Raw genomic sequence first — 12266 nt, 5'->3', positions numbered from 1 at the left:
CTCAGAAAGAGATGCAAAGTACCAACTGTGAGGTGACTTTCGGGGTAACAAACCCGACGCCAAAAGCACAAATAGCCCAAGTCTGACAAGGCACCGCTTCAATACCGTTTCGTTCTCATCTGGTTTTCAGAGATGCCAGCCTGAGTGGCTCTGCAACCCCATGGGCATGAGCACCTGATAATCACCCCGAAAAATTCTGGTAGCTGATGGTTTACATCAAGGAACCCAGCCACTATTTTACTCTTTGCTACTGGACTTTGATGAAAACCTCCTGCTAATGGTTCTCAAGGAGAAAACATCAGCTTTTCCTCGTTCTTGACCCATTCTTGGTCACGTTTTTCATACTCAGATAGCACCTTGCTGCTGGAAGTTGAGAACCTGTTGCTTGCTGTACTACGCACCCTACCTGAAGGCGAGAGGTAGAACAGACCAAAACAGAAAAAAAGAAGCACAAACGAGCTCGGTACTTAAACTCACATGAAAAATAATTCCAGAAAAGGGGAATCCTGCTTCCTAAAATAGCTTGGCACCAGACTGTTGCTGATGCCAGCCGAGGAGAGCTAGCACAGCATGACTGCCTGCCCTTAGAAGAACTCAGCTGGATAACACAGAGGTCTCTCTGCTGTGACTGTCTGCTTAATACCATTAATTTTAAAAGAAAACAATAAACAGCACCTTGCTTCAAAAGTTTCATGGTCCATAGAAATTAAACCCAGCCAGTTCAAAAGGCTATTATTACTGTGCCTTCTTGTGCAGATATGATCTCAAGAAAAACACACATCTAGGTCTAATAATAATAAATAATAAAGCTATTCATACAGCCCGCTGCTTACATGATGGCAATTTCCCCATAATTGCAGGTAAAAGAAACGGGCACACAAACAGCAGTCTGTAGTAACTCTGGGTTACCCAGGGCTTGGGTTGAAGCTATTTCTTGTAGGTACATATACTTTTGGGAAGAAAACTATTTTAAACTCCAACTGAGGCTTGATAAAGCTCTCCTGCATCCCTGCCTGGAGCTGTATTCACACCAGAAAAACACAAGAGGAAAAAAAAACAACACATGAGCACGAAGGTGTTTCAGAAGGAAAATGTTTTCTGGGCGGTGATGAGACCCAGCCCATCTCAGCGCTGGACCTCCAGGCAGTGAAGCAACCATCGAACCCCAACAGCTCCTTCCCCATCTGTCACGCAAATCACAAGGCAAATTTACGCCCAGGAGTGAATGCCTGTGATTGAGCAAGCTGGGAAATCGAGCGCTTTCCCCCACCCTTTCTCCCTGGCAGGGCTATGGGGGTGGCGAGGCAGGGTGCTGCTGACGGCAGATGCTTGCTCCCTGATAAGGTCAGGGCTGCTGCAGTCTGCCTGGGTGCTGCTCGTGCAGGCAGGGCAGTGGGGCTCTGCGGGCAGCCTGTGCGGTGCCGGGTGGGATGCTGCAGCCCTGAGACCCCCTTGGTCATCTAGAGAGACAGCAAAAAGGCTCGGGAGGGACAGTCATAAAGTCACCTCCAGCGTGCATTACAACCTGTAACTCGGCATCCTCTTAACCAGGGACAGGGCACATGCAAATGATGCTGGTAATTGCACAGCACTCATTAAGTTGTTAAACTCAAGGTCACCTGCAGCATGCAAGCGAGGTGGGGAGGGAGCGTGGTGTCCCTCCCCTGGCTCCTGCACCTCCAGGCAGCCACCCACGGCCACTTACTCATTTTGGCATCCTGTCTGGCTCCTTGCACCTCTGCGTGCTCCTCCATGCCGTGCACATCAGCGCCTTCAAGACCCAGTTGGGTGTTGCCTCCCAGCTCCGCCCCATGTACCAAACTGGGGCTAAGCCACGGGGCCAAGCGTGGCTGCCTCTCCTGAGGAGCTTGTTCATGGTCGCTGTTTATTTGAGAGATGATAAAAGCAAATATTTGACAGCCACGCTGGGGGTCTAATCCTGCCTGGAGCTGAAGTTGAACCTTCCATCAGAGGAGGGCACAGACACGGGACAGGGACCCACGCCACCAGAAAGGTGCCTTCAAGGTAAAGAGAAAAAGGAAAAAGCACCCAAGCAAGAGCCATCTCTTCTGGTGCTTGTGCGTTCTTCCAAAGTCTATTAATGTCCTAGGGACAACTTGGCTTATTTGGCAAAGAAGGTGGGTGAAGCAAAGGTAGCTCCCTCCTCAGGAGTTGTTTTCCAGCATTTCCAGTCACCTGCAGCTGTCCCCAGACTGCACACCTGAGGGGACACACCAAGAGACTGCATGTGAACAGACAGCAACGTACGCGCGTCCAAGCACCGACAAGGCTGGCAGCATCCCGGAGAAAAAGAGGACATGGGTGAATGCACCCAAGCAGGCTATAATGCACCTTGAACTGTGGGTGATGCCTTTGCTCTTCACCCGTCACATCATTTTCCCGCCCCCATGGCCCCAATGGGATGGCAGCTGGAGCTGGAAGAAGTCCACCTCCTCAGCCCTTTGGTTTTTTCCCCAACCAGAGGGGAGCCTCATACTTGGATCCAGCTGCAGTTACAATTTCAGAACCCAGGACTGCATTCGGGAGCCCAAATTCCCCCCTTGGATGCCATCTAGTGCTCAGTGCTGAGAGGAGAGGAGCCTCGCAGGGGCTGGGAGCTACTGGGGAGGGAGATCTTCTCCGCTCCTCTTCCAGGAACCACAGCCACCCTCCTGGCTTCAAGCTGCTGGCTTACTCCAGATTTCATTTCCCATGATCACGCTGAAAATCACCTGTGATTTGGGTTGATTAAGCCTCTTCCGACTATTTCTTTCTTTACTTCTTTTTTTGTCTCTGTAATACTGTATAACTTCAGGAATAAGCAATGACATGGCAGTGCAGACTCAGGAGGCGGGACTCCTTCAGAGTATAACATCTGCTGGAGAAGTCTAAAACCTGTTTCCAATCAGTAGAAAGAAAATGTTTCCTTGAAGTGCCAGTCTATCAGATTTATGAGACAAGGCTGCTATAGGGTGGGAAGGGCCTGTTTCTCTTCATTTGGTTGTAAAGTGACCCAAAATGGCTCATATGGCTCCAGCCACCTCTTCAAGGGGCAACGTGGATCCCATGCAGGGCTGTCCTCCTGCTTTTGAGGGGAAGCTTGGGTAGATTGTCAAAAGCCAACATGATGAATTCAAAGAGAAGAGCTTTCTTCACAGATTACAAGATGTGCAGAGGGTGGTAGAGGGAAAACATGTAGAAATACAGAAATATGACTTGAAATGAGAACATAAGGAATTCAACTTATTCATCAATGACCTGGATGAAGAATTAGAGTCTACGCTCAGCAAGTTTGCTGATGACACAAAACTGCGAGGAGTGGCTGATACACCAGTAGGCTGTGCTGCCATTCAGCGAGACCTGGACAGGCTGGAGAGCTGGGCAGAGAGAAACCTGATGAAGTTCAACAAGGGCGAATAGATGGTCCTGCACCTGGGGAGGAACAACCCCATGCACCAGTACAGGCTTGGGGCGGACCTGCTGGAGAGCAGCTCTGCGGAGAGGGACCTGTGTGTGCTGGTGGATGACAGGTTGACCATGAGCCAGCAGTGTGCCCTGGCTGCCAAGAAGGCCAATGGGATCCTGGGGTGCATCAAGAAGAGTGTGACTAGGAGGTCGAGGGAGGTTCTCCTTCCCCTCTACTCTGCCCTAGTGAGGCTTCATCTGGAGTACTGTGTCCAGTTCTGGGCTCCCCACTTCAAGAAAGATGAGGAGCTACTCGAGAAACTCCAGCGGAGGGCTACGAGGATGATGAGGCGACTGGAGCATCTCTCCTATGAGGAAAGGCTGAGGGAGCTGGGCTTGTTCAGCCTGGAGAAGAGAAGGCTGAGAGGGGACCTTATAAATGCCTATAAATATCTGAAGGGTGGGTGTCAGGAGGATGGGGCCAAACTCTTTTTAGTGGCGCCCAGCGACAGGACAAGGGGCAATGGGCACAAACGGAAGCAGAGGAAGTTCCATCTGAACATGAGGAAGAACTTCTTCCCTCTGAGGGTGACGGAACCCTGGCACAGGCTGCTCAGGGAGGTTGTGGAGTCTCCTTCTCTGGAGATATTCAAGACCCACCTGGACGAGGTCCTGTGCAGCCTGCTGTAGGTGACCCTGCTTCGGCAGGGGGGTTGGACTAGATGATCCACAGAGGTCCCTTTCAACCCCGAACATCCTGTGATTCTGTGAATGCGGAATGGAAAATAAACCTAAAATTTCATATGCATTTCCAAGAAGCTAGGTTTACCTATTTCTACTATTTTTATTCTTTTTTTTTTTTCTGTATGTCCTTATGCATACGGAGCTTAGAGCGTTAGCACAACCTGCAGCCACAGGTGCTTGAATTGGCTCATCATACATGCCCATGCACCCCTGCCCCACAGCTGGGTGCCCAGTAAAGGCCGCATCCCTTGTCTCCTCTCGCACCCTGCAGAGATGGTTTTGGTCTGCAGGAGATGAACCACCTGACTGAAGGCTTGGGGCTTGTCCCAGTGCCAGGATACGGGGCTGAGGATCCTCAGTCAAACTCAGAGATTCATGCATCCTAAATTAGACTGCAGTGTATTTTACTCGATTACCACTTTGTCCCCTTCCCAGTGCTGCTTGTCATGATCCCTCTGTGATCTCTAGGGAATCACCATCCCACCGGTGATCACAGCACATGCCAGCTCATAAGGTCTTTCTACCACCAAGCCTCAGTCCCAAGAAGTATCATGAGACTCACTGAGGCTGGAAACCTCCCTCCTCCTCCACACCCCCCGTCCCAGAGCCCAGGGACACACACCCCACGTGCCCCTGGTGCATCACAGCCCCGCGGCTCCCAAGAGCTATATCTCAGGTCTGTCTCACCAAGCCCAGGTCTCACCTCTGCACTGCAATGTAGACATATCCTCAGGGCATGTCTATTCACTGGGCTCAGGCTGCTCTGCTCCTGCTCGGAGCTGGGAGGGTGCAAGTCAGGTCTGGTTTGGAAGCTGCAGAGCGGCGTTACGGTGCAAAGCGAGCCGAATTTGCCTGGGCACCGCGCCACGCTGAAGCAGCTCTACAGCATGCATCCACCTTGGGGCAAGAGCAGTGGAGGCTGTGCAGACCTGCTTCTCCAAAGCCTTCTGCCCTGGCTCCCAGCTCCCCATCACCACCACTCTCCAAGAGCCGTTCTGCACTCCCATCCACAGCTAATCCTGCTTTTCTCTGCCTCTGCTGGCATCTCCTTCTCCCAAAGGTGGCATGGCCTTGCTCTTGCTGCAGCAAGTCCATCAGGAGCATCGCATCTCAGCACCCTTGGGGTAATGCATGGCTACCGCTGGAGTCATGCTCCCATTTCAGAGGCACTGGGAATGAGCCTGCTCTGGGAGAAGCTAAAATGATTCATCTGCAGGCTTGCTTGCTGTTTTATTAATTCCTCTTTTTTCATCTCCAATTTCAAATGGTGCAATTTTGAGATCAAAGCCCTTCCCCTGCTCTGATGGCTCTGTGTAAGCCTGGCCTTCGCATGTAGAGGAGCCTCTGCCTTGAGGAAAGATGTAAGACTCAATTTCAGCCAACATGAACCAATTCACAGAGAAGGCAAACTGGGCTAAATTTTGCTCTCACTCATACCCATCCAAAGTCAATTGACTTTAATGTGGAAAGAACATACCTACTCAACTGATCTTAGTCAGATCAGGCCTATCCCTGCTGTGTATTTAATAAAACCCATTGGATGGTGCCACCTGTGAAATAACTGCAATTACCCCTGGCCTGAGGCGAGAAAGAGTAGTTGGAGAGTGTGCTGAACGGACAGACAGCCAGTAGGACACAAGGCATCCTTCCACCTCAGGAAGAGGTGTTTGTATTGGGCTTCCTGAGCAATACTCAGCTCAAAGTTTGATCAGAGATGCTATTGACACTCCCCCTGGTTTCTTCAACAGGCTATGAACAGCCCCATGTTCACCCTTTCCTCCCCCGCTTCAACACTGCTATTCTTCAGGACAGAAAGATGTTGAATGAGGCCGAAAACGCACAGCTATCATAGAATCATGGAATGATTTAGGTCTGAAGGGACCTTTAAAGGTCATCTAGTCCAACCCTGCTGCAATAAGCAGGGACGTCTTCAACTGGATCATGTACCTCAGAGCCCTGTCCAACCTGACCTTGAATGTTTCCAGGGATCAGGGAGCGACCACCCCACTGGGCAACCTGTGCCAGGGTTTCATCACCCTCATCATAATAAATTTCTTCCTTATATCTAGTCTGAATCTACCCTCTTTTAGTTTAAAACCATTACCCCTTGTTCTACCACAACAGGCCATGCTAAAAAGTCTTTCCCCATCTTTCTTATAAGCCCCCATCTAAGGGAGAATAGAGCTTCTACCCAGCTGAAGATGCTGGTAGATGTTGCCCAACATCATTCAACACATCAGGAACAGAAAAGCTTGTACTTGGGACAACTGCCAAAGTTTAACATAAGGTGAGTCCTTCAGAAGGGTAGTGGGATTCCATTTTTGTTTAGACCTGTCACAGTAAAACTTGCCTTAGATTGATTAGGTGTTCTTTTATGATAAAATGAAGCAAAATCTGTCATAACGAAACATCACACCTTGCTGTCTTTTGTACTCTGAGCAGCAGGTCTGTACAGCGATGCTGGGCAGCAAAATAACAGGGCAAGGACAGGGCCAGTCTCCCCAGTTATATCTGAATGTAAACATGGTCTCTATAGGGCATGGATGAAATCCCCAGCCTGAGGGCACAGGAGAAGAGCTTAAGGTTGTTTCAGCTGGACCTACTCTCCAGACTTTGACCATTGTCCCAAGGCAGCCTGCAGACCCCGGAGCAATGCCCTCTCTCCCTTGGGTGCTGGCCGAGACCATGCTGGAGCAAGCATTGAACAATCCCCGTGCCAACAGCTTCAGTTATTTGTTCATTTGATTTTTCCCCGAGACAAAAACTTTGCTACCACTGCTGCATAGCCATGCAACGGGCTGTCCTCTCCTGGAGCTGCAGTCCAGCTCCCCCTCTGGGTCCTTTCTGTGTCACCCTGCCTGGTGGCACTGCTGTTTAGGAGATTGCTCGGGTCACACATTTTGGCAGAGCCAGGCTGGATCTGTCTCTGATGCGTGACAGCTCATGAATCACTGTGAATCAGGAACAAACTGGCTTCCCTCAAGTTTGAAATGAGCTGAATATTCTTCTCATCGACCTACTCCATCATTCCCCATTTACAAAAAAAGACTCACTCTTTTTGTTCTTCCACATCAACCAGCAAGCAGAAGCACCTCACTGAACGGGGTCTCTTTTCCTATTAGAAACTGTAACTACATTTGTCGTGCGTGACACAACTTGATGTATGTGTTGCTGATAAAACACAGGCTTTGGTTTAACAAATCAATACAACAATTCCGTTCAAAGCCCCTCTGAGCAAAAAGCTTCTTGATGTTGAATGTTTCCTTATCTAATCTTTCATACTTCAGCATTTCTTCATTTAAAATGTTGTTAATTAAAAATGCAGAAGGGGATGATCACGAGGACAGATTAAAGAAATTGAACAACATTTTTGAAATAATAACTGCATTACATTGCAGGGAACAATGTCTTCTTACTAACTAACTGCTGTGCTATCGTGCCAAGGGAGCCCAAGCAATGGCTCAAAACCCCTCGGCGTTAGGGACTATGCAAAGACAAGAGCTGCTATAAAAAGCGTACAAAGTTTCTACAGGGTGCAAAAGGCAGCCTAGCAGGTGCTTACATCTCCGGTTTCTCTGAGACAGATCACAGAATCACAGAATCACAGAATCACAGAATGGCAGGGGTTGGAAGGGACCTCTGTGGGTCACCCAGTCCAACCCCCCTGCTGAAGCAGGGTCACCCAGAGCAGGCTGCACAGGACCTTGTCCAGGCGGGGCTTGAGTATCTCTAGAGAAGGAGACTCCACAACCTCCCTGGGCAACCTGTTTCAGTGCTCCGTCACCCTCAGAGGGAAGAAGTTCTTCCTCATGTTCAGATGGAACTTCCTCTGCTTCAGTATGTGCCCATTGCCCCTTGTCCTGTCACTGGGCACCACTGAAAAGAGCTTGGCCCCATCCTCCTGACACCCACCCTTAAGATATTTGTAAGCATTTCTAAGGTCCCCTCTCAGCCTTCTCTTCTTCAGGCTGAACAAGCCCAGCTCCCTCAGCATTTCCTCATAGGAGAGATGCTCCCGTCCCCTCGTCATCCTCGTAGCTCTCCGCTGGACTCTCTCCAGTAGATCTTCATCTTTCTTGAAGTGGGGAGCCCAGAACTGGACACAGTACTCCAGATGGGGCCTCAGTTCCAAAGGCTGATAAAATCTGCCTGAACCAAGACTTTAGGAGCTCTATTCTTTGAGCTACTCTGCATTTTATAAAGACTGATGTGCATCAGATGATACATCAGTTAAAAATAACTGGGGAATATCAAGCAATCATAAGTACGTGTCCTGCAGGTTTGCATATTTTAATACTGAAATGCCTGCCAATCATGCATGAAGTGATGAGTCTCACTTTTGCCACTGGAAATAGCTATGCAAATCCTTCTGTTTTGGTAGGGGTTTTATTTTGGAAGGATGTCCTAATAGACACTGCTCGGTGTTCACGGTAAAGAAGGCAGACCGAAGACCTCTGTGTTGCAGCTGGAGTAGAATGGGTTTCGAGGTTCGTTCTTGTAGAATTTTTCTCAGGAATCCCATAACAACCCTGTAGCTAACCTACAGCCACCAGCCGCATCCTTCGTAAAAACGGGAAAGCTAGCATCAGACTCCAAATGAAGAATAAACAGCAAGGACGCAGGACTTTCAGCTGTGAGTACCACAAAAACATCCCATGCCCTCTTCACTAGGACTCAAGAAGCACCAGGACTGCCTTAAGAGTGAAAATTGCTTCTGGTTCACATGGAGATCCAAGCTCATCCTGCACCGTGACCCTGTGTGAAGGGCTGGTTACTACAGACCGAAGAGAGAGGTGGAATTCAAAGCCAACCTGGATATCACAGCTACTCTCCAAGACAAGAGAAATGGGTAAATATATATGCAGTTCAGCATAAAGGTCTGGCCACCCAGAGCCATTTCACTGCACAGCTAAGCATGACATGGATCTGATTTCTGTGTCTTCCTTTTAGCCACAGTAGAGCAAAATCAGTTCACTTAAACCACTGGAGTAAAATCCCTGCACAATAGCCCCAACATGCCTTAGATTGCTAAAATAGCTGTAAGCCAATAATCTCATCTACCGTTTCTCATCTGTATAGATCCGCTCCCTTTAGAAAGGAGTAAAAGCAGCACCCATCTTTTATGGGGAGAATACAATTGAAATTAATAGAATTCCTCAATTAATCGATAAGTCAGCACAAACATCCTATGGAATTTCCATCAAAGACATCCTAGCTCAGCAATGAAGCTATGTTCATCTCATGTCTTTATATAAAAGAGTAAGATTAGGAAAAATGTGATGCCCCAACTGCCCAGAAGATTTCTCCAAGCTTCAAATTACTTTCTCCTTGTTCCTCTACATCCTGCCCTCAACACGTCTTGGAGAGGCACACTTCTCACACTCGTCCTCCCCAAAAGATGCTCAGCAGCAGAGAGGACTGTCCCAACTCTTCCTCACAGGAACTGAGGACGTGGACCACAGTAGGAGGCTGCTCAGCAGAAAGTCTCCTTGCAAGTGGAAGGAATCCACCTAAGACTTAATGATCTCAAAAAAAGCAGGAACAGGAGCTGAAGGACAAGGCTACCTGTAAGAATACACAGTTATAATTCATTTTGTCCTGGATTTGAGACATCAAAGGAGGGAAGTACATCAGGAGGAAAAGGAAGCAAAGTTAGAGGGATAAAGGCAAGGCACAAGGAGAGTCTGGGGCTGTCCTTCAGAGAAACAGGCAGAGGGGAAAGACGAAAAGGGAAAGCAAGGGAGCAATGGGGAAAAAAAAGACCTAAGAAGGGAAGGGGAGGTGAGAGGGCTAAAGGGATCAGAGAAGAAGAGAGTCAGGTTAAAAAAAAAAAAAAAAAAAGAGTCAGACTGGACATTCTATAAAGAAAATAGAGAATAAAGATTCCTAGAAAGTATGGTCAAGGGAAGGAACAGAGACCATGAGCTAGAGGTCAGAGAACTGAGATGCAACTAACAATGAAGAATTGAACAAATAAAAAAAGCCACCAATATTAGGATGCCTGTATTTGTTGAGCTAATCCTTCTACTTTCACTCGTCCTAACAGAGTTGGTGCCTGAAACACGATTTGAGACACAGGCAGGGTAAGGGAACAGCACATCAGAAGAGGTGAAAAGGATCAGAAGAAGCCTTTTGTTCTTCTATAACCTCTCATACTTTATACCTCCACCTCATCATGATCATACATGGTATAACCTTCAGGAGGTGAGTTTGCAGGTTGTCCTACATGACATGCTGTCAATCACTGTATAAATCATTGCTCTCTTGATTTTTCTCATGCTTGTATTCCACATGAAACTTTCTCAGCAAAAGCTGCTGCTCAGTCTCAAAGAGGTTAAATGGTTTTCCAGCTGATCCTTGGCCACAGTTTCTTTCTACTCAGCTCAAAATAACGGCCAAATCCAAGCTTGGCTCTGCGCTGTCTTTTTTCAGTATTACTTGATAAGTTCCTTTCGTATGGAAAAACCTTCAGATTTATCTTCCACTTTTCCCCCATACAGAGATAGTGGCCAAATCACAAGCGCCTTCGCTGAACATGTGTGACTCAGATGGTCGTGAAACGTAGCAGGGCTCCATTTCCACACGCCGACTTCCAAGACCCAAAGTCATTTGTCATTTCCTACTCATCAGACCCCCCAGCCCAGTCCAGCTATGACAGCAGTGGACTTCACGAGAACTTGTTTTGTCACCGATTAAGCTTTGCCACCGCAGTCGCTGGGTTGCACAGCGATAAATGCTGGCATAGGGCTCTCCAGGGAAGAGATTCCATCTACATCCGCGTATTCCAGATTTTTCCTCCCAGTTCAGCAAACTTGGCAAAAACATAGTTGGTTTCTACTTAAGCGGGTTGCAAAAAACTGACGTTCTCATCTGAGAGCTGGTCTCCAAAGACTTCTGTGGAGGATGCGAGCACGGCTCCCACGGTCCAGCTAGCCCTGAAGCTCACGTCTGACAGGGTATCCTTGGACTAGAAGCACTGCATGGCCTTAGCAGAGCAGAGTGGTTTAAACCAGTACGGCTGATCCACCGAAATGATAAAACCAGATTAGGAGATCTAATCTCTAGGCATCAGGAAGAACTGATGGGAAGGCCAGCTGTGAAAATTGCTTTCATGTACACAACACACAAGAATGGGCCAAAAACGCTACTGTAGGGTGAAGTCCTGTATCACAGGACTTGGTCAGAAAAAATTCGCGGATTATTAGAATATACCATTTCTCAAATTAATCAGTAAATTTCCAACACAACATACACTAAAGTCTATGTGGAAAAGCCAGCTGCTTTCAGCATGCATTGGAAGAAATTGGAAAAATTATCCTAATGCACAAACTTGCAATAGGACATAAGTAAAATTACATCCCTGCTTATAAAAGCAGCCATATCAAGTAGACTGTAAAATTAATTTGATGCAGTAACGCGCTGTACAGCCTAAGCAAAAAATGATATCCCTAGCTATCTAGTAATACTGCTGCATACATCTAATGGGCATGATTAACGTGATATGAGGCTCTTACATAGGTACACAAAATATAGCCAAAAAATTGTTATTTCTCATGAAAGAGGTTTTGGGCTGTTTGTTTTTAACACGGATGGTCAAATTCAGGTTTATTTGTGCAATACATTGCTGAGTTATTAAAGCAAGCATTGTACAGATGTTAACTCAGAAGCCTGGGAAACAGGGAAAACACGCTTTATTATGTGTGATCTGTGGTTCATCTGCTGATCAGTAAAATACGAGTAACGACCCTATGCTGAGGCCCTAATTCATTAAGTTTTTTTATACAGCAGTAAGACATGCAGGTTGGAGAGGAATACGACTTATGAGTGCTGCAAGTCAGAGTTTACACGCGTGTTTTAAGGGCTTTAACACACAGTCAGGTGACTGCACTGTAAAGCGTTACCCCACTGTGGTTGACAAGTAATTACTGCACACGTAAGACGTCTTACCCTTGTGTGAAAGCAAGGTGACTCCAGGCACCTTGCTCCATCGATGCCAGCGTAAGCCTGGGCACGCAAAGTTCCTGCAGAGCAGCCGAGGGACAATTTCTTTGACAATGGCAACTTGTATTAAATCCTTTAGCAATTATTTCTTTTCAAAGCCTCTAGATAATTAAGTC

Source organism: Opisthocomus hoazin, chromosome 6, assembly GCF_030867145.1.
Source record: "Opisthocomus hoazin isolate bOpiHoa1 chromosome 6, bOpiHoa1.hap1, whole genome shotgun sequence".
Taxonomy (NCBI): domain Eukaryota; kingdom Metazoa; phylum Chordata; class Aves; order Opisthocomiformes; family Opisthocomidae; genus Opisthocomus; species Opisthocomus hoazin.
Note: the sequence above shows the minus strand (reverse complement) of the source record.